This window comes from Balearica regulorum, chromosome 2, assembly GCF_011004875.1.
Source record: "Balearica regulorum gibbericeps isolate bBalReg1 chromosome 2, bBalReg1.pri, whole genome shotgun sequence".
In the NCBI taxonomy this organism is placed as follows: domain Eukaryota; kingdom Metazoa; phylum Chordata; class Aves; order Gruiformes; family Gruidae; genus Balearica; species Balearica regulorum.
Genome location: NC_046185.1, coordinates 85,328,210 through 85,352,568, shown reverse-complemented (window position 1 = coordinate 85,352,568; position 24,359 = coordinate 85,328,210).

Below are 24,359 nucleotides of genomic sequence, written 5' to 3'. Positions count from 1 at the left end.
CAAAGGCTGTGCATGCAAGCAAAACATATGCATTTCATATTATGTGTGCTTCTTTAGCCTACATAAATAACCAGGGGAGCAGTGCAGCAACAATATGGGTCTAGCAGTTGTTCTCCTCCTTCTTATACTCTGTGAAGTAGGGTTTAAAGACTGTGCACCCTTGCTCTGGGGACTTCAGGCAAAGTTTCTATCGCTTAAAGTGCTTAGAGTGTGTTACTGTTGCTGTTAATCTGTGTAAAGATTGCAGCATGAGAAAGTGAACAAACTCCAGGAAACACTAGGAGAAATCTTTTAATGCAACAAAACATTATGTCTCTTATTGCCCACTATTTATTAACTACTGGCACAATTGATAAATGCCCACAATGTATTTTCCATTATCCAAAATGTGTTTACTTAAGATCAGCTGCTTTATTCAAGGCCTTCTGTACCACATCAGGACAAAGGTCTGTCAAGATGAGAACTGCAGTAGAAACGCATGACATCCTTGTGTCTAAATTGGAGAGACATGGATTTGACGAATGGACCACTTGATGGATAAGGAATTGGCTGAATAGTTGCACTCAAAGAGTTGCGGTCAATGGCTTGACTTCCAAGTGGAGATCAGTGATGAGTGGCATTCCTCAGAGGTCGGTATTAGGACCAGCACTGTTTAACGTCTTTGTCGACAACATGGCGAGTGGGATCGAGTGCACCCTCAGCAAGTTTGCTGGCAATACTAAGCTGTGTGGTGCAGTCAACATGCTGGAGGCAGGGGATGCCATCCAGAGGGCCCTTAGCAGGCTGGAGAGGTGGGCCCATGTGAATCACATGAAGTTCAACAAGGCCAAGTGCAAGGTCCTGCACATGGATCAGGGCAATCCCAAGCACAACTACAGGCTCAACAAAGAATGGCTTGAGAGCAGCGCTGAGGAGAAGGACTTGGGGGTGTTGGTGCACAAGAAGCTCAACATGAGCCAGCAATGTGCACTTGCAGCCCAGAAAGCCAACCGTGTCCTGGGCTGCATCAAAAGAGGTGTGACCAGCAGGTTGAGGGAGGTGATTCTGCCACTCTACTCCACTCTTGTGAGACATGACCAGGAGTACTGTGTTAAGCTCTGGTGTCCCTCAACATGAGAATGACATGGAGCTGTTGGAGCAAGTCCAGGGGAGGGCCACAGAGTTGATCGGAGGGCTGGAACACCTCTCCTGTGAAGACAGGCTAAGAGTTGGGGTTGTTCAGCCTGGAGAAGAGGAGGCTCCAGGGAGACCTAATAGCAGCCTTCCAGTAGCTAAAGGGCCTCTACAAGAAATCTGGAGAGGGACAGTTTACAAGGGCATGCAGTGACAGGACAAGGGGTAATGGCCTTGAGCTGAAGGAGGGTAGATTTAGATTAGATATAAGGAAGAAATTCTTTACTGTGTCACTGGCACAAGTTGCTCAGAGAAGTTGTGGAGGCCCCATCCCTGGAAGTGTTCAAGTTTGGATGGGGCTTTGGGCAACCTGGTCTAGCGGAGGGTGTCCCTGCCCACGGCGGGGGGATTGGAACTAGATGATCTTTAATGTCCCTTCCAACCCAAACCATTCTATGATTCTATTCTATGATTCTGTATTGGTAAGGTTATATGATTTTTCTAGTTATGCTGCTGTTACCTCTTGATATTTTTTTTTTTTTTTTGAGTACCACAAAGCCCTAAAATAAGGTAGAAAAACATAATACACAAACTCTGTCAGGGAGAGAGAGAGCACAAGACTGCAGTGATTGAAATTTTGTGATATTTGTTTGAGGGGATTATCCCTCACTATAAGCTATGAAAAAAATAAGAGGTTTGGAATGGATTTGAAGATTTTGGCAACTTTAGGGGAAAAATATTAGCAATTAGTTTACATATTTTACTGAAAAAACTCTAAGAATTCACAAACGTTTGCCCAATTTTTTTCTTTTTGGTCATGTGCTAAATATGACACATTATTATGTCTCTTTGCTTGAAGAAGCCAGTGTTTTGAAGAACCACAGAGACTGAGCTCTGTTACTGTGACCAGATCTACCAGATTCAAGTTCCACAAACTCTGTATTTAAGGGCCCATGCAGCTCACTGAAGTAAGTTAGAGTAGTTCAATTTATTTCAACAGAAACACTCTTTTCTGCAGCATCTCATAAGATGATTCAACACCCAGAACTTTATATCCCTAACTAATATTGTGTAAGTCTCTGTCCATGAAGGCATAACCTCTCAAGTTGCCATATAAGCATTTATTATGCATTTTAAAAAACATTTGAAGTGTGACAAATTAACAGTTAATATGGACAAGCATAAGCAATTATCAAGGTTAAAAGATAAGAAAAGTGAAGGGGAAAATAAGCTAGCACAACTTTGAACTTTATATGTCATGAAATCGTTGCTGCTTTCAGAAATGAAAATATTTTGAAATGGAAGATTGTATCTCTTTTTACACTTTGCTGTTTTAATTCCTCCAGCATCCAAGTTTACAAAGGTCAGATGGAAGACCTAGGATAAGACTATTTGTGACTGATTTTGAAAGGTTACTGAGAGGGAAATCTGATGTGTGAGAAGCCTCAGGGAATGCACCTGACTCCTATTGTTTTCTAATAGATTTGATATCCTAATGAAAGACAAAATTGCTGAATTTTTGCCTGGATTTCCAGACCACATATCAGGATATCTAAGCAGTCAAATTAAAAGCACATTTTGCCGCCTCTCTTTTGTTACAATTTTTTGTCAAAATCTGATGCTTCTCAGGGATGCTGTGAACAGTACCTGGGTATCATAATGAAAATCAAAGAACATGTGCATTTATTCTCACAGAAAACAATTCAACATTCACAAGCCCTGCTTAAGAAAATAGACAGGATATGGCAGTAGAGAAGCAAGGCCAAAACTGACATTCATCACAGTATTTCTGCAATTTTCTACCCTTCTATCATCAGGCCACATTGATAATCAGGTTAACCTGAGGAAGGAAAATGTTATCCAGTTTTCTAAAATAGCAAGGTCTAGTCCCATAAAGGGCTTTGCATATTAAAGTCAAAATCCTCACTGGGATCCCTGTGGGAAACCAAAGCAGAGTATAAAGAACTTCGACCATGTATTTAGAGTAACCTGACTTGTTAAACAATGGGGCTGCTGTTCTTTGTACCTAGCAGTTTCCCATGGAATGTATGTCATTCAAAAGGTACAAACCAAAGCAATAAACTTAGTATATCTGGACTTCAGGAGTTTAATATTGTGCAATGCTAATCAGGATTGGGAGGAAATTTTCAGATTAATAATTTATTTGCCCAAGGTGAAAGTCATCTGAACTGTTTCTGAATAGAGCGATTTACTCACAGAAGAAATACAGATATAAAATATCTGTGAATTTACACATTTCATTGGGGTCAAATGAGATATTTTGTGTGATTTGCCAAAAAAAAAAAAAAAAACAACCAAAAAAAAAACCAAACTAAAACAAATATCTCAATTTTTTATTTCAGCCATCAAACCAATCAACCATGCACACAAGCACAGTCTGGCAATTTGCCATGAGACAGACATACTTTGTACCTTTGAGAAGAACAGATATCCAAAAAACACTGTGCAGTCCAGAGCAGCAGCATGTAATTACTGTTTAGAAACAGAAGGGTTTTGAGGTAGGAATCTTGTGTCCAATTGCTTCTTCCTCTCAAACACCATGACCTCCATCCTCCCCTCCATTCAGTTTCAATGAAGCTACAAATTCTAGTGTGACTTTGAGAAAATTGGGTCAAGATATGCCTATACTTTATCTAAGGGACATCATCTGTACAGATGTCATCTGTACAGAAAGCATGAAAACTTACATTCTCTTACCCCATTTCACAATGCATTCCTATAAATCAGGAGCAATAGAGAGGAAGAAGACTAATTTCAAGAAGAAGATATATTGCCCTGAATGAAGTGTATGGCTGTTCACACAAACTATTGCAGAGAAATCACATGAAACTTATAGTTGTTAAAGTTTTAAGAATGTTTTTTCTGCACCATCTTTTCTCCTCCATCATAAGGAAAAACATTTTTAGTAAAACTTTGAAATAGAGAAACCTTTAACTATAATTATTGAAATTGATATACCATAAGAAGTGTTACCTTTAAATTTCAAGTATCAATTTGGGCAGGAAAAAAAAAAAGTGATGGTACTTCAAGAATCTAGAGACACATTAATTTATTGATTTAATTACTATTTCATAACTTATACAATTTTTCATGACTTACATCTACATAAGTATCTATTTTGGCCATCTAGGAGTCTAGACTGGCAAGTGCAAGGTTATGTCAAGCTCCTCTTATCACTGTAGCAAAATGTGTCTTGCATTATGCCTGTCAGACAGTCCAGCAGAGAATGAAATCCCCAGGCTTTTCATCCCTAATCTTTAAAAGTAAATTATTTCTGGTAACCATTTAAAATTATTTTAGATAATGCATGATTTTGAAAAAAGTTGAAACTTCTTGTTATTATCCTTTATTATATGAGGAACTTAAAACTACAGAAATAAAGAGGTAGTCTGTTTTCATGCAGTCTCTTTTATCAGCCTAACCATATTTGAGTTTTTACCTTCTGTCTGCCATTTCAGCAACACAAGGGACTTTGGGACAAGCCATTTTACTTAGGGATATTTCAGCATTTTATTTAGGCTCAGAGGAAGATAAATTAGTTTGAGAACATCCTGAATATTTTATTTTGAAGACTGGAAAAAATTACTTCATGCCAAGTGTGAAGACATACTTCCTTCATCCTCCTGAAAGCTGAACTGCTCCCACAGTTCCCAAAACAGAGAAAGAGTAAAAGAGCAGAGAAAAGTATCTTTGTGTTCCCTGATTCCTTCAAACATTTCCTTAGTGACCATGCTGCTTCTGCTGAGAAATGCTTCAAATTTGAGTATGTCACCAGGTTACTTGGTGAAATTAAACAAAACCCACAGTAGGCTAATCCTTTCCCAGTCAGGCTTGAATCAGACCAAGATATATCAGCTAGTAAGGTGTTTTCTTAAACTGACTAATCATACGAACAGGCTGTAGCAAGTAGCAATTTTAACTGTAGCGCATGAAGAATTATCATAGTTTCCTTTAAACATAAAAGATAAAAAAGAATAATCGCTTTGCTTTATATAATAGCATAAAAATAGAGTATCATGGTGTTTTTCAGTAATGCATGTGGTATGAAAGTCATTGACAGATTTCCAGATGGCACAATGGTTACAGTTTAGCATCTTAGACGGCACGTGGAAAGCTTTTTTGGGTGGGGGTTTGGACTCCATCTCTCGCTTGGATCTCTGACTGCTGATGCAAAAAGACAGAGCAAAAGGAAATAAAGCAGTATGCTTCAACACAGTGTGTCACTATGGGGAATTTACATTTATACTTAGTCATAATTTTTATTTCTGTGCTGTACAGAATTGCAGGATGTACTGACAAAGAAAGTCTAGACCATGGGTACGACCAAGCTGGATGCAAGCCTGAATGCTACAGAAAGTTCCAATTGGAGAAATAAAGCAAATGCTTTCCATGCAAAAGACCTGTGAGTCTATATTCAAGATTCTAAAGAACTTTAAATAAAGACTGATATAAAACTTCTGTATCTAGGCAAAAATATTTTGCTTGCAGTAATGTGTACTGTGAGATGCAGACCTATTTCTCTATTTGTCTTTTTGCACAACTTCTGAAGTATCTTTTTTGTTCACCCTGTTAAAGTACGCTAATGCTGAAAAACTTGGCAATTAAATTTACCAGTTTTTGACATATAATTTCAGAATTTCAGAGGTATAGCTTTTAATATATATTGCAATCTCTGTATTGAATGTGCCAATAAGAAACTGAGTAGAGATTCCCCCCTCCCAATTTGTTTTTTAAAAGAAATAATGATTTTTGGAATTTTATTTTCCATCAATCAGAAATAATTTTTTGGCTATGAATTGCTAACTACAGGTAGGAAATTTTGAGAGTCTAATCAAAACAGGTTTTGGTCCTTGAGGTCCCTTGCCATTTATTCAGATTAAGGGTTTGGTAGGGGACAACATAGGACAAAAAAGTATTAATAAATAGAACATTTACATTTAAAAAATCTAATGAAAAAACAAGATATGCTGCACTTCAGGTGTTTTCTGGAATCACAGGCAGAAGAGAAGCAGTAACAACTAAGGCCATCTAGTTAGAAAGTAAGTACTTGAAAGAAAGAGACCAGAAGTATAAGCTCACCAGCTGCATCTTCCTAGAGATAGAAAATGTTCCTCCCAACAATGCAATGACTTGACAGGAGCTCATGTCATCACAGCCAAAAGATGCAGTGGTCATGTGTCTACACAAGACAAGCTTACATTATCCCAGAGTTCTCACACAGCTATTATTTCTAGTCTGGTCTACTTTTCCTCACCAATAATCAGCAGAGGGCAGTGGCAACGCTGATTAGCACACTGAATGGAAGGAGTTTTACCTGATACCACATATTTGCTTTATGCAGTTGGCAGCACTAAGCTAGATATTATTTGCTAAAAAGCTAGATTTCTTGGTGCTAATTTTCAGTTGAATTAATACCATTGTGGTATGAATACATGTAGTTAAACAGGGATGAATATAATTGTAACTCTTACTTTTCAAGGCACCTGCAAGTGGGTGGGTGGTCATTAGATGTGCTTAATGTGTCTGTTACGGAGACAATAGAAGAACTGAATCTAAGGTAATATTGGTTAAACTTTAGTTTTAGTTAAGCTTACTCTGCTTATTTGGAAAAATGGTTATGCAGAACTTAAACTAAGTGCAGGTCCCTATTTTAATTTTTCAGGTAATTAGAAAGCTACCATGATCTGAGATGAACACTACCTAGTGTTTATCTTCTCACAGCTTAAAAGAACAACTTCAAATAATGCAGTTATGTAAAAACCAGGATAAGAATAGAAGTTTCTATTAATACGCAAAGGCATTAATTTTTGGTTTAGCTGTTCCACAGCTACAAACAACCATTTGCTGATGTGTTAAGAATCCGAAAAAAGCTGTACAATTCAGTGACAGCAATTTACTAAATAGTTCTGTGCTGGTTTTGGCTGGGTAGAGTTAATTTTCTTCATAGTAGCTAGTGTGGAGCTATGTTTCAGATTTGTGATGATAACAGTGATGATGACACAGGGATGTTTTCGTTACTGCTGAGCAGTGCTCACACAGAGCCAAGGCCTTTGCTGCTCCTCACACCACCCCACCAGCCAGTAGGCTGGGGGTGCACAAGGAGTTGGGAGGGGACACAGCCAGGACAGCTGACCCCAACTAACCAAAGGGATATTCCATACCATATGACATCATGCTCAGCACATAAAGCTGGGGGAAGAACAAGGAAGAGGGGGACATTTGGAGTGACGGCATTTGTCTTCCCAAGTAACTGTTACACGTGACGGAGCCCTGCTTTCCTGGAGATGGCTGAACACCTGCCGGCCCATGGGAGGTGGTGAATGAATTCCTTGTTTTGCTTTGCTTGTGTGTGCAGCTTTTTCTTTACCTATTGAACTGTCTTTATCTCAACCCAGGAGTTTTCTCACTTTTACTCTTCTGATTCTCTCCCCCATCCCACCAGGGAGGAGTGAGTGAGTGAGCAGCTGTGTGGTGCTTAGTTGCCAGCTGGGGTTAAACTATGACAAGTTCAGAAGACATTTAGGCATAGTTTGTGAACTTACTGACTTCCACTGACAGTGAAAGAGAGGACAATCAGTATGCCTTCATTTGATGACTACTGTAAATAAAGTTGTAGAGACTGGATTCAATCTAAAGTTCTTCAGCCATACTTAATAGTTAAGGTTGTTCTTATATCATACTATGCATATTCATAAGAAAAAGAAAAGCATCCTTTTATAAAATAGTGCTGATTTTTTTTTAAAAGTAAAATTCTGTGAATTCATATAAATGGATAGTATGAACAGATGTAGTAGAAACAAGGATAAGTTGTTGTATCCAACTTGTTATAGTAATTATTCAAGTTATCTAAAACTAGAAACAATGGCAAATTGAATATTGAATTCATTTTTATTCTTATCCATCTCCTTTCTGACTAAAGTCTGAAATGTTCGTCCTTCATTTAGAACTTGGCTTGGCTTAACCCTGGCTGGCAGCTGAGCCCCAACCAGCCATTCACTCACTTCCCCACAGTGGGATGGGGGAGAGAATCAGAAGAGTAAAAGTGAGAAAACTCATGGGTTGACATAAATACAGTTTAATGGCTAAAGCAAAAGCCGTGCGCACAGGCAAAGCAAAACAAGGAATTCATTCACCACTTCCCATGGGCAAGCAGGTGTTCAGCCATCTCCAGGAAAGCAGGGCTCCATCACGTGTAACAGTTACTTGGGAAGACAAATGCCGTCACTCCAAATGTCCCCCTCTTCCTTGTTCTTCCCCCAGCTTTATGTGCTGAGCATGATGTCATATGGTATGGAATATCCCTTTGGTTAGTTGGGGTCAGCTGTCCTGGCTGTGTCCCCTCCCAACTCCTTGTGCACCCCCAGCCTACTGGCTGGTGGGGTGGTGTGAGGAGCAGCAAAGGCCTTGGCTCTGTGTGAGCACTGCTCAGCAGTAACGAAAACATCCCTGTGTCATCATCACTGTTATCATCACAAATCTGAAACATAGCTCCACACTAGCTACTATGAAGAAAATTAACTCTACCCAGCCAAAACCAGCACAGAACTTCACTGCAAATGGAGTTTAATTCACATCCAAAGATCCAAATGTAACTAATCTTATAAAAATGTAGTGGCAGATCTGCTATGAGCCCTTTCAAAGGTCCTGAGGTGAAAGGTGAGCATAGGAAATTACAAATGGTTTAGCTTATGCATTTTTCTGAAATCGATCCATCAGTACAAAATTTTTAAAAGTTTTTCCCAGCTATGCTGCACTGATAATGAAAAAGCTGACAAGAAATGCTGAACATGAGTACTATAAAGAAAGTAAAAAATTGTATTTCAAAAGGAAATAAAAATAATGCAGAAAAGAAAGCATGTAAAAATATATGCGATGGCCATCTCCAATCTGAACTGAACACCTAACCACACTGAGAAATTCATGATGTTCCCCAGGTGCTGAATATTTCTCAATAAGGTACATTAAGCTGAAGTACAAAACTGGAGCTAGTAAAAAGTATGGTTCATAAGTCCACATTAAGCAGGGGTACACTGGCTGAAGAGGACACACTGAAATACTTTTAAAAATAGTTTTATTAAGTCAAACTAATTCATGCACACTCTTTTTTATATTATAATAAGGACATTGTCAAATGTTATATATTTTTTAATCTTCAACAAGGTCAGCAGCCTGCCTTCTACTTATTGTAACTATTCCTTTGTGCTGCATAACAATTTGCATGCAAAGAATTCAACATCACTGTGGAGCTCTTATTATAGGATTTTTTAATACATTACCCCTCTCTATTGTAATTAATCTTTTAATTGCCTGATACTACTTTAGCAGAAAGCGGCGGTCTATTAATGCAGATGCACAAGTCTGTGTCTACTGTCTGTGCCTGCCAATAGTTTTCATTTTGAAACTACATTGCATGAAAATAATTTTAGTGATTCCTTTTAAGGATTTACAGTGCCTCCATTGAAACACTGATATTTTCAGTAGTAAGACTGCTTTATCTTTGTTTTAGTAAAATTTGAGGCTTTGGTTTATTTTGCTACTCTGAAAAATTTAGTTTCTCTTTCCATTTACTTTTTGTTTCTTTCCTAGTTCCCCCTACCTAATACGCACTTGATATGCACTCTTCAGGCACTTCTGAGTTCCTGAGACATTAAAATCAAGGAGTGCAGTGCTTACTTCTTGTGACCTATGACATGGACAAGTTATTTTCTCAGGAATGTTATGTTTCTTGACCAGCAAAAATTATCTTTAATAAACCCCTAGTGGTTCCATGGGCTCAGTTCCATCTGGAAGTAACATTTGAACAAAAGTAGCAGCAAAAGAACATATGGCAGAAGGGTACAGTCTCCACTGAAATGCACAGTTAGCTTTCGTGGTAATAAAAAGTATCACTAAAATGGTACCCATCAGATTTGAAATCAGCTTCCATTTTCATCTGCTGAAAATGCTTGAAATCAAACAGGAAAAAACCTCTAAGCCCAAGTTCCCAATATTAGGTGCCAAAAAAGAAATATTTAAATTCAAACATGCAGTATTTCTTCAACTTTGTTGTATCTTTTTAATTTACTTATCAATTATGGCATTAAGAAATCAGTTTTCAGTCACCAGTTTGAAACGCACTTATAGATTTTATTCAAGGTCAAACTGAAAAAGGAATTCTTCCTAATTGAAATGCTAATAGTGTTTTCAAAAATAGAAGCAACGTAGAAAAAGAGGAGGTAAAACAGTTCATTAAACATTTTCCACCATGCTGCTTGAAAACTGTCATAATCATTGAAACTAAGCAGAACAAGGATACTATGTAATCCAAGGTTTCAGTATAAGAGGAATAAGTATATGACTTTGGTAACTACTTCTTCAATATTTTGAATTCATATTATAAAAGAAATAAAAGGAATTTGTATTCTAACTTGCAAATAATGGCTGTTAAGAATGCAGCAGGTCTATTTTTATCTAATGGACTGTTAAGCAAAACCACAGAATTTTGAAAACTTGAAAAATTTGCCCATCAATCACATAATTTTACCAACATTTACAGTGCTCCCTTCTTGCTAAAATGCTGTTCATAAGGAAAAAAAAACCCAAACCAACCCACAAAAAGAGCTTTTAGATCATCAGAATCAGGCTATTTCAGTCAAAAACCCAAGGAAATCGGGAGTTTGAGTGGCTTGTAGGCAAACACCTTTCTTTTAGTTGAGCTCAGACTAAACACTCTTTTTGCATGTCATTAATGATAGTGTGCTATTGAATGTGGGACTTTTTTTTGTAGCAAGCAACTCAAATATTTTTTAGCTCTAAGGAGTAGAAACAAACCCCATCATCTTCACCCAGACATTGTCAGGGACAGTTTAAATTCATGCTGATGTTTGCAGTTAGTTAGCTCGCCTTCTTGCCCAGCTGTGTTCTCCAAATATACATGAGATTCCATGTTACCCGATTTTATACTGAAAACAGACAAAATGAACTATCAGAGGAAGCCACATGAAATGCACAAGAAGCAGCTCTATTTTTCCCTTTCCATATTTTAGACAGTCTAAATGTACAAACTACTATAATATTGATGCAGCAAAGACAAAAAAAAAAAAAAAAAGAAAGAAAACTCAGTCGCAGGAACCATAATTTGAGGTATGCTTTGGTAATGCACCTAATTTGATCTATTATAATATTTTAAGATATCATAAATAAATATGACCTGCCAGCCATTAAGCCTTACTTAAAGACTGTGACATATGGCTGTTATACATACATAGTCCCTCGGTTTCTTACTAAGGCAGACAAAGGTCAAGGAATCCTGAGCGTTCCATCTCTCATTTATATTTTATGCTTCAAGAACAAGATGAGGCCCTCTAGACAGCTATCGCTGAGTAACACAGTAGATGGGTATGTTACAGATCGTGAATTAGCAGGGTCAAAAAGTAGTTTAACTCGCCTAGATTTTGGAGCAATTGCCTTCACAGATACTTAAATTATTAGGAAATAGCTCAAGACAGCTTAGTTCAACTTCAGAAATGCCTGGTACTTCAAAAGGCTCTCACATCTTTTCTTCCACAAGATATGATAATAGTATTAGTAATGCTGTTATCAATTCTTTAGGTAGTGTACAACTAATATTTTCTGACACATTCATCATTTGCATATTTGTATTGATATGGCTAAGAGCTGTTTTGGTTTTCTTTATGACATCTCTCTGCCAACGACAAAATTCTGACCTGTGCCAGTTTTCACTCTATCTGTGCTAAAACTGAAATTCTAGACCTGGAAGGGAAAAGTAATAAAAAGAAAATACCTTTGCTAAATATGAACTGAATTGTGAGGTATGTTCTTTGCTGTCTTACAGAATCTCAAACACTAAAATAATGACATCATCTCTGGCCTCGGGCTTGGATCCTAAAGCTTCTGCACTCACAGGACTTTATGAACATCTACAGTCTCATCAAAATCAATAAGAGTATTCATGAGATGAAAGTTATTTGCATGCCTAGGTCTTTTCAAAGTCAATGCCTTTATTATTTGGACTCAGGCTCAAAGTTTTCAGTGACCAACCATGTCAGTAACTCACTTACTTAAAGAGTTACAGAAAATTTATGCCTGTCATGCCGGGTTACAAGACAAAATACTTTCTTCCCCTCACCTACACTTCCTCTTCTGTGTGCTTTGAATTTCAGCAACCTGATACATCAAATCAGCATGCCAGTTACGACAATTGTTAAAGTATGCTTAAATCAGCATTCAGCAAGTAGAGATATTTTTATTATTGTGACATTGTTCTATGACTGCTGAAGTGCAAAAACATCACAGATTTTATATGTAAATCATGCAAAAACACAAAACTAATACCAAAAAAAGGAGCTAGTGTGATGAAGACATCTAAGGTTCAGAGTACAGACAGACATCTAGTAACATCAATTCACTGAGCAAGAGATGGAGGATGTAGAACAGAGAACATACCCATTAACAGGACAATCAGTGACAACGCACAGAAACCATCTGACCCTGATCTTTGCAAAACAGTCAGCAACAAGATGCTGCAACTGGGTAAAGCAAAACCAGAAACATCTCATTGATCCCCTGTTAGAGAGTCAGCACTTGCAGAACTATTACAGAAGCACCAGTGAAATGGCAACATCTATTTTCTAACTTCCTAGAGATCAAAAGAAGGCTGTCCCTCTTACATACTTGTCTCTTCTTTAACAAGAACTTGACAGCCTAGTGCTCCTGTCCTCTTCAGCTAGGAGTTGCCAGTCACTCTATTTTTTTGAGAACTTGTTCTAGCTGAGACCTTGCAATGTTTTGGGTCCACCTCTGGACTGAAAGGTGGCTGCTGGCACTGGAAGAAGGGGATCTAAAGATTGTCTTATCTACAGGTAATATAATAATCCAATCTTTGCAACATCAAATTAATAAGACCAGGTGTAGGCTATTTAATGAAGTGTAGCAAAAGCCTTGCAGGGGTAGTCATTGCGGTGTCTTCATCACAACTAGACTTTTAATCATCTCAGTTCTTGCAACTGTGAAATAACAATCCATGATTTTGCACAACCACCCCAGTAGTTTCATATTTCTTTCATTAAGGAGTAGTTTATGATCACCCTTAGAGAGTGTCTGAGTCTGCATACATACACATACATTTGCTATTTTATAGGAAAAGCAGTAAATTCTGATCCAATGTCCATAAAATTAAAATATTTTCTGAATTGAGTAAAGGATTTCTTGTATCAGACTCACTGTCAGTAATTTCCCAATCACTTTCCTATCTTTCTGTGCATTATTTTAAAAAGATCATGAATTTCTCAACTAAAAAAAAAAAAAATCACGGAAAAGTAGGGTTTGTTTTTTTTTTTTAAAAATTAGGGATTTTCCATTTGAAGTCATTTTGAAACATTTACCTGTATTCAGCCTGTCAGCTAATAGACAAATTCTCTCCAAGTCCCCAAACACAGAAAGTTCCTCTTAAAAAAAGTAAATAAATTTACTAATACTTTCTTTGAAGCACAGAAAAATGTTTACATTTCCAACAGTAAATCCCTAGTGCATTTGCTCTGCCAGACTAAGCAAGAGAAACCTACTCTAAATCAAGAATGTTACCTTTAATTCTCAAGATGTAAATTGCAGGTTAATCTATCCCACTAGATTTTAGTGATTGACTCAAAGTCAGATCTTAAGACCTTTAAAATTTTTTTCTAACTGAAGTGCTGGCTATTGATATTATATTGTTGTCATATAGTCATTTGCTACCATGAATTTCTATTCTTGCCTGTGAAAGAAAGTGTTCCCTTAAAACTCCCTGCATTCGTGCCATTTTTTTAAGCTGAAGTATAATACCCAAAACTAATCTTTCATTATTTTCAGAAATTTTCTTTTTGTGTAAAAGAGCAAAAGTTAAATAGAAGATTATTTATATAATGCTATTTACAATTTCTCTATTTGATATAGATCACCTTAGCACCGGATATACCTTGCTCACTATTTTATTAAATTACTCATTAAAGATTTTGACATTTAATCCTTAAAGACCAAAGAGAAATACAGCTATTACAGGATTACTGAATTTTTAAAATTTACTTGTGTCATGGTTTTACCCCAGCCGGCAGCTCAGCACCATGCAACCACTCGCTCACTCCCCCTCATTGGGATGGGGGAGAGAGTTGGAAAAGTGAAAGTGAGAAAACTCGTGGGTTGAGATAAAGACAGTTCAACAGGTAAAGCAAAAGCCGCACGGGCAGGCAAACCAAAGCAAGGAATTCATTCACCACTTCCCATGGGCAAGCAGGTGTTCAGCCATCCCCAGGACAGCAGGGCTCCATCACGTGTAACAGTGACTTGGGAAGACAAATGCCATCACTCCGAACGCCGCCGCACCCTTCCCCCCCCCCCCCTTCCCCCAAGCTCCTTATAAACTGAGCATGACGCCATATGGTATGGGATATCCCTTTGGTCAGTTTGGGTCACCTGTCCCAGCTGTGTCCCCTCCCAACTCCTTGTGCACCCCCAACCATCCTGCTGGTGGGGTGGCATGAGAAGCAGAAAAGGCCTTGGCTCTGTGTGAGCACTGCTCAGCAGTAACGAAAACATCCCTGTGTTATCAACCCTGCTTCCAGCACAAATCCAAAACACAGCCCCATACTAGCTACTATGAAGAAAATTAACCCTCTCAGTTGAAACCAGGACAACTTCTCTGACTTGGACAAATTTCTTTTGCAGACAAAACCCACCGGTATGTGTATTTGTATGCTTAATGAAACCAGGATAAAATTATCCCTAATAAGTTGCATAAGTAGCAAATAAGAAATACCATAAAGTTTGATGAGCTCATCTGCCCTCTCCAAATCAGAGGAATACCCACAAAGATAGTATATGCAATGTACATAAAGTTAGCAAAATTGTTGATTCTGAAGTTCCCAAAGGTGATACATCTAAGAATACTGTTACAGTTGTGTTAACCTCAGTACTTTAAGAAAGGTGAATACCAAAATATGTGTTAAAAGAGCATCTGAATGGAGTGAGCCCAAAGCATTTCACAATATGGAATGAAATTATCATTTACCTATATAAAGATACAGAACAGCTTCAACTCATATTTTTGTTCTTGCTGTATAAATCTATTTTCTCAGCTTTTATCACATCCTGGGTTTCAATTAAAACATTGTGGATCTTCTTCTTTAAGCTCCAAAAGCTTCATTCTGATTAATTGACTCTTCAGATACACACTGTATTTACCTATTTTTCACTGTCTTACATATACTCTAAGTTAACTATTACAACATTTGTGACCACCATTATTACTCTGTATGACAAGCTGAGAGACTTGGGGTTGTTCAGCCTGGAGAAGAGAAGGCTCTGGGGAGATCTAATTGTGGTTTACCAGTACCTAAAGGGGCCTACAGGAAAGATGGTGAGGGACTGTTTATCAGGGAGTGTAGTGACAGGACAAGGGGTAATGGGTTTAAGCTGAAGGAGGCTCGATTTAGATTAGATGTTAGCAAGAAATTCTTCACTGTGAGAGTGGTGAGGCACTGGAACAGGTTGCCCAGAGAGGTTGTGGCTGCCCCATCCCTGGAAGTGTTCAAGACCAGGCTGGATGGGGCTTTGGGCACCGTGGTCTAGTGGAGGGTGTCCCTGCCCACAGCAGGGGGGTTGGAACTAGATGATCTTTAAGGTCCCTTCCAACCCAAACCGTTCTATGATTCTATGATTCTATGAACTTTTACATGCAACTTCATGCAACACTTACTTCCCCTTTTAAAAACAAAGTTTTTATACAGTAGGAGAAATAATGTATTTAAACCTATTGTTAAACACGTATTAATTTACATTAGATATGTACTAATTTACATACATGCCAAGACAGAGTTCAGATTGCTCAAACTACTTCCTGGAGAGGTACCTTCACTCAGGGCATCTGACTGACAAAAACCATGGACCGGAGAAGCTGCGCAGCTGCAGAGAGGAGCTAAGTGTGGCCTGAATGAATATCCCCAGCCGGCACCTCAGCACCAAGTGGCCATTCACTCACTCCTTCCCCCACCCCCAATGGGATCGGGAGGAAAATCAGAAGAAAAAGGTAAAACTCAGGTTAGCATAAGGGCAGTTTACTAGGGCAGCAAAGGAAGAGAAAAATAACAACAGTACTAATAAAAGACTATACAAAGTGGGTGATACACAATGCAATTTGCTCACTGCCAGGGACAGATGCTCAGCCAGTCCCCAAGCAGTCATCCTTTGTCCCTGGCCGGCTCTCCCTTTATATCTAGAGCATGACATCAAGGTATCGAATACCCCTTTGGCTAGTTTGGGTCAGCTGTCCTGGCTGTGTCCTCTCACAGCTTCTTGTGAAAATTAACTCTATCCTAGCAGAAAACCAGGACGCCTGATGCAAGCTTAGCATTTTAGTTTCTTATCAGTCACAGAAGTTGTTCTAGCATCCATAACACAGAAATGAAATAAATACATTACTAAGCTACCTGTACTGACAAATACCACAAATTGATAATCAGCACCATCAAACCACTGTTATTCAAAGTTATTCAATTCCCATTAGTTTCAAGGTTTTAAAGCTTTTAACCAAAGGAGAAGCAGACTCATTGTGACATTTTCCTTGTTTCTCGTTATCAGTACTACATCCATTCTCTCTGCTGTGATGGATTTTGTATCTGCATCTGTCAATTTGAATGTATTCAGTATTAAAAGAACACAAGTTTGACAGAGCATTGTTCTGACTCCATATTATACTGCAGTGTTATAACAGTAGTTAACCCACTGAGAGGAGGCAGTAGCCAGACAGGTACAAAATGCATCTTAAGGGGGGATAACAGCTGAAGTAACACCTAAATCTCATTGCATTAGATACCATATGCATACCAAGTACGGAAGTGGATAAAATTCTGACATCTTCAATTTCAAGGCACTGCTCAGATATCATAGAATCATAGAATATCTTGAGTTGAAAGGGACCCATAGTGACCATCCAGTCTAACTCCCTGCTCTGTTACGTAAGGAAATTCTTCTTAAGAACAGGGTCTCATATCCTGAGTGTTTTTTAAGAAGTTGATTTTGATCTTTAAACCCTATGTTAGTTGTACAGAAGTTTTGAAGCTACACGTGTTAAAGACTGAGATGCTCAGATGTTGTAGTAACTGGACCGACTGCTATAATATATAGCTATGAGAAGCCAGTAGATTTTTCCTCTTTATTTTCAGATATACAGGTTTGTCATGACACATGGCTCTGTTTCCTGTGACTCTGTCACAATGCAGCCTTTTTGCCACTTGCTCAAATTCCAGTAACTTGCTTGTACCCAAACCAAGTAATTCTCACATCAAAGAGATTGAGAAATATTCTCTTAACATTTACTAAATTTCACTGCAACATGTACGTGCATTTCAACAATACAGGCAATAAATTCACTGCAAAATTTCGTTTCTTCAAAAATGACTGGGGTTAATTGTAGCTTCTCCTTATTCTGAGAACATTAAAATCTAGCATGACTATGCAAAGGTTGTATCCATTTCCACTTCTGACAGGGAAGGATTTTGCATGGGTCTCTCAATGGCTGATGAAAACAATGTAATTTCTGTTCCTATAGAACATGTTCTATTTCCTGTTAGTCTCCTGCTTTCTCAAAAGTACTTCCAGCACTTCACCATGATTTCTAGACACAAAAAGCACATGCAGTATCTGGCTGGCTTCTAAGAGCCAGAGCCATCCATGTGCTTCCTGCTGAGAAAACGCAGTACAATGACGCATCGAGCCTTAGAAAAAATATCAAGCCAGTAGTCTAACTAGATTACCTAGGATTTTTTATGTGGCTACCTAGTGAGTAGAACATCTCTAAGATGTTCTTCATCTGTCATCTCTAAGAACGTTCTGTCATCTCTAAGAATGTTCTTCACACGTGTGGGACCCACAACAGTGTTTCCTCTGTCTTCCACTAAAAGCGGTAGCTATAGTCCCATAGCAAAAAGAAATATATAAATTGCGAAGACACAAGTCTGCCTTTAAGAAAGTACTTCATTCTCCCAGATGTTGTCCCAAAAGGAGGTTCTTTACCCAGTGTGCAAAGAGCCAATAACTCACAGAGACGAGATATTTGTTTATTTCATGTCTGTGCAGAGGTGGGTGCTAGGTGGTCACTCCACAAAGCCAGCACACCTTGGTTACCACACGGTAAGTATTTATACATTTCAAGCAGCACTTTTGCATCTGCTTTTACAATTACACTTGGTTACCCTTGTTTTTATTGGTCCTTGCAATGTCCTGTCTCTGCTTAAAGCTACAGCATCCTATCTTTTCACTGAGCATGGTCTGTGAGGAGTGGGTTTATGTGAGTAGGGGGCTTTTTCTCCTCTAGAGGTGTGGTTTTACTGTACTAATTAGGGTAGTTCACTCACAGTTAAAATAGCTCTTTGACTTTATCAATAGTAGAATTCCTCTGGTACTTGTCTTGGTATTTCTTCTGTTTGGCTACTGGTGTCATCTGGTTTCTTCTTTCAGAGATGCACCTCGTTAACTACTTTACAGAGGCTAAGTAGCATCCTTTGTTTTATTTCTAGCATAACTCCAGCACAGACATGAAGCACTCATTGAAGATCATGTGAAGGACCAGGGTTTTTTGGAAGGCAAATATTTAGTCTAACTGCTTTCTTGAAAGTATTACCAAATTACCTTTCCATAAACTATTAAAATCAGAAGTTTGCTCAGTTTAATTGAGGCCTCATGCTCTTGTCTCTCTCCATAAACCAAGCATGAGATAGGATACCAAATGACACAGCAGAGTAACCAAGTTTCTGACATTACTTGCCAAGGTTTTCACAGCAGTCCAGTTAAAAAAACGCTGTGCATCCCACAGCTTGGGCCAAGACCAAGTGCTCACCTCAAAACCAGGCAGAGTAGCCAAGTATGAAACATGAGAGTAAAATCCATATTCCTACTTCTTCACGTACTTTGATCCAGTGCATGCAATTATGTCTCCCTCTCGTGGCTGGATAAAACAGCTATTGTGACCTACTATTGACCGAAATAAAGGAGATGACCTATAGATAAAGGAGTAGAAAGCTACACTTTTGATTTTGACAGCTTCCTCTTTGAGGTAGTCCTTTGTCTTCCTCCAGGAGTGATACATTACATACCACTGTTTGGCTCAGAAAAGAAAAACTTTCAAAGTACATAAAATCTCCAATTGGTTCACATTATTGCTTCTTCAGAGGTTCAGAGGCCAGATGCTCTTAGGTCTTTTGAATGCTATGAATGATGAAACTCCAGTCAAAGAATAGAAAAAATACTATGCAACTTTCCTGAAAAATTACAGCTAATCAGACCTGAAATAACCACAGTTCAATATTCTCTGTGAAATACAGTTGGTTAGTTCCAAGATTAAGAATCTTGACAAAATCTTATATGAATAAAGCTAAGCAATAAATAAAGCAATAGGCTCAGCTAAACTGATACTAGTGCTAGATATATAGGTAGATATTAGTTGATATTTTTAGGAAAAAATTAGTTCACTGCAGAAAGAGACAAAACACCAAACTAACAGTTTTGAGACAACTGAGATAACTACAATTGAGGAGAGAATATAGTAGATATAGAGTAGATTTGTAGATACACTTGATTTTGCTTGGGTGCTCATATTGTATTTTGAATGTCTCATGCCTTACTGAAGTTATTTGGTTTTAAGAATATAATTAAAACCAGTCTCATAATTAATAGATGCTTATTAGAGCAATCTAAGTTTGTGTGTGTGTAATCTTTCTAAAAGACTGCTTAGAAAGAAGAAGTAGGTTTGGGAAGGATACTGAATAATATCTAATAATAAAACCAAAACAACTTATTTTAGTAGGTTGTATAACAGGAAACCATTTTAATGAAGTGTCAAAGCCTCTGGCTATCTACAGAAGATACTGCACATAAATTAATTTTAGCCATGAAACAAAAAGCAATACCTTTTATTAAGCATTAACACTGTATAACTGTGGAAGAAATCATGGCACAACAAGACAATAAAAAATTTCTCATATAGCAAGGATTTTGTTGGCAAGTGCAATTTAGCAGGTACGTGGCTAGAAAGAATTTTATTCATTTGTGTGGGAACTTTTTACAGCTACTTAGCTGGGAGAAGGAAAAAAGTAACACATTAAACCTTTGGAAACTGGTACTGTGCATGAGCTGAAAGGGTTTTTCTTTATGATGTCAGCCTAAAAGCCTAGAATGAGAAAAACAGCAGAATCTCAGTAAAACTGAGAAGCTGTTTTTACAGAAAAGAGACAAAAAATCACTTTCATGTAATATTTGTTGTTTCTAATCACAAGCTGAAAGAAAAGTACATGAGCAGCTCCTTTGAATTGACCAGAATCTTGTCCTGTGTTTTTCTTGCATGTAACATAAGCATATATAAAGCATTTAGAATCTCATAGGTTTTGTAGCCATGGCAAAAGGGGATGTAAGGCACCATTACAATATCAGGTGCACATGTTCTTCAGAAATATAAAGAAGATAACCTCATGGAAAACTTATCAAGCTGTGATACCAATAGGCACTGCCAAGAGAACAAAACTTATTACAATGTACTCAGTAGTCATGAAAATTAAGACACGTCAAACTGGGCATACAGTGCATTGCAAAAAAATCTTGGTCCAGTTCCCTATATATGACCACAAAAGTGAGCCTTGAAGTATTTTTTTCAGATTTCTGAGGGGAAAAGAAACCTGACAGAATTCATCAGCTGCAAAATACTATATTCAAGCAGCAATCATCAGCTGCATAATTATAGGATAAAGAACAATATCTTAGGATGCAGCTGTTCGGGAAAAAGAAGCCATGAATGACAGCAAGACATAAGATCAATTGAAGTCAACATTGCCGTAGATGATGCTAACCAAGACAGATGCTACACTGGGAAAATGAACAGGACTGTATCTCATTAAATCCTCAGGTATAATACTGTGAATAGTTCTGAATGCTAAACTTAGAGTAAGATAAACTTATTTGAAAAGCATCAATACAGTCATGTTTCCCAGAACTGCAACTAAAGAAAAGACTGAATGAAGTAGCCTTTCTCAGTGAAGATGTTGGTGAACGTGCAACAGACATCTGATGATAGTGTTCAAATATGTGAAAGGCTGCTGAAGAGAGGAAAGGAAGAAAGCAGATAACGAGTGCACTAGGACAGGTGATACAAACCTGAATGCACTGGTACCCAAGAACTTCTTTTTATCAAATTACTTCTAGCAATTGTCAAGCTATTCTTCAAACTGATTTTCATAGCAGGTGACAACAGAACAATGCTGAATAGTCTTAAATAATGCAAATGGCTAGCTGACTAACTGGCAGAGCCCATCAGAATCATGTATTCATAAACATACTGAGAAAACTATACCTGTAATATCTAGTATCCCCAAATTAATTCAGCTACACATCTGCTAGGATGTTTTTTCACCTACTTAAAAATTCAGTAGATCAGAGCATCACTTTATCTTCCACAAGATCTTAAAAACACTGGTAAAAAATTACAGAATTAAGATACCAAAGATAAGTACCATTCCTTTTCCATTCTTGTTATTTAGAGAGCCCTCCCAAGGAAAATGATACATAGAAAATCAGAATTAAGAGAACCAGTCCACTGAAGCCAACAGATCTATTCCCTTGGATTTCTGACTTTCAGAACTAATCCTGAAAAAAGAAAAGGATATGGCAGAATATAGTAGAAACTTTACAGAAATGATCTGTGATCAACAATATTGATATTGTGAAAAAATGATTTAAAAAAATTTAATATTAGCTTCAGTGAAAAATATCTGGAGTAGCTCAAAAAATAGGCAAATCTATGAAATATATGAAATGAGTCTTACAGGGTTTGAAAATCAAGAATATAAGGCCAATCCAAATAGAAGTCTGCCTAGTCACTTAAGGATAGACATGGCAGTGTAGCTCTTCTCTGCTTTTTCTTCTAATAGTGGAATCACATTTCTAAAGGTCAGAATGTACCCTCACTCTAGTCTTCATTCAGAAAGGAAAGATAACCACTCTCCTCGCAGTCCCAAAACACTTTTTTTTTTTTCCCCAGCAGTTTACTATGATGTGTTTCATTTGGTTGACAGAAAAGACATAGACTATAGTGAAGACAAATCAATGTAAGAGTGTCGAAGAATGAGAGATGTAGCGTAGCCCTGTAGCCTACAAAGGATGGCATTGCCACTGCTAGTAACAGGCCACAGGCCTTGTGTTAGGCTCATGGGCCGCAGGTGGTGTCAGGCCTTGCTTGGACTCATCTTGGCCTGTCTGAAACTATGCATTAGTTTTAAGCATTACTCTTTTTTTTTTTTTTTTTTTTTTTGAACTTACATGGTCTAACTGTTTCTTTCTCAAACATGAAAAATGTGTGAGTGGAACATGTCTCTCAGCTGTTACAATAAAGAATAGTTAATCAGAACTTAATATGTTGTCATTAGCAAAGAGATAGAAAAAGACAGTGTAAATATTTGTTCAGTAAATCACTGCACTTGACATAATGAGACATTCAAAACATTGCAGCAGAGATAATTGTGCAAAAGCTGTTATTTGTTTAATGTATTGTCTAGTCTACACTCCCCCTCCCAAGAAAGTGACTGTTCCTAGTATTGTTACGAGAATGCTGCAAAGTACCTCAAGACAAAATTCTTAAGATCTCTCATTTATGAGTTTGTTCACTGAAATGTAATTTTTCTGCCTTAGTTACTACAGGACTCAAAAATGCTTGCAATGGTAAAACAAAGTATTTCCTGAAAATCACATTTGAGACAATGCAAATCAGAAATGGAGTACATTATGTGATCAGAAGAATATTTATATCTGTATTAAATTATTTACTTTATATGAGAGAGTGCTAGTGGCTATTTGTCTCTATCTGTGTAACTGATGCTAACTTGTTTCCTTTCATCATCATTCTCGGAGTATAAGGCTGTAAAAAAATCTATCGGTTCACACAGTTCTTCCTACATAGCAAGTAAATACTTCTATGCAAAACTGAAGTTTGTATATAGTAAGTAGAGAACTGAAGAATAAATTTAGTTGATGCAAAATTATAAGGAGCTTGTGGAGACTGATAGATATAAAAGCTGTTTCTTGAAGAAAACCATAATATTTTCACCCTATACAGAGATTATGGATTGTGGTTTGCTTTTATTACATGTTACTGTTACTAAAAATTGCAGGAGTTTTTAAATATAGTAAATATTTCATGCATTTGCCATCCACAAGCACCCTCCCCTAAAATTGATACTTTCTGTCCAAGCAAATTATTGAGACTAAAAAAACTTCACAAACCACATTTTTTCAAATAGGGTGGAATCCTTTTCTGATTTCAGCTCTTCAGTGTTCTTCCTTTCAAGAATAACACTGTTTGTAATTTACTTCCACTGAGAAAGAATCTCTGGCATGTCACATTCTCCAAGAAAGGCAATAGAATCAGAGTCCTGCATGTTGGAAGGGACCTCCAGAAGTCATGTTGTCCAAGCCGTTACTAACAGCAGGTTCAGTTATGGCCGGTGGCTCAGGGCCATGTTCAGTTGAGTTCTGAAGATCCCACAATCTCCTGAGGCACATGTTCCAGTGTTTGAACATCTTTATGGTAAAAAATAGTTTCCTTACATAAAGCAGGCATTTCACAGAATCACAGAATGGTAAGAGTTGGAAGGGACCTCTGGAGATCATTTAGTCCAACCCTCCTGCTAAAGCAGGTTGCACAGGATCATGTCCAGATGGGTTTTGAATATGTCCAGAGAAGGAGACTCCACAAGCTCTCTGGGTAGCCTGTTTGAGTGCTCTGGCACTCTCAAAGTGAAGAAGTTTTTCTTCATGTTGAGATGGAACTTCCTATGTTCCAGTTTGTGCCCGTTGCCCCTTGTCCTGATGCTGAGCACCAATGAAAACCTGGCCCCATCCTCTTGACACCCGCCCTTTAGATATTTATTTCCTACATTGCAACCTGTGTTTGTGGCCTCTCATCCTTTTACTGTGCATCTCCACAAAGAGTCTAATGCTGTCTTCGATATGTCCTCCCAACAGGTAGTTGTAGTCAGACTTAAAATTTCCTCTCCACCTTCTCTTCTTGAAACTAGACAAGCCCACTTATCTCAGTGTCTACTTTCGTGCCATGTACTCCAGCTCCCTAACCATCTTGGTGGCCCTCTGAACTCCAGAACTTCACTGTCTTTTCTTGTACTGAGGGGACCAAAACCAAACACACCACCCCAGAT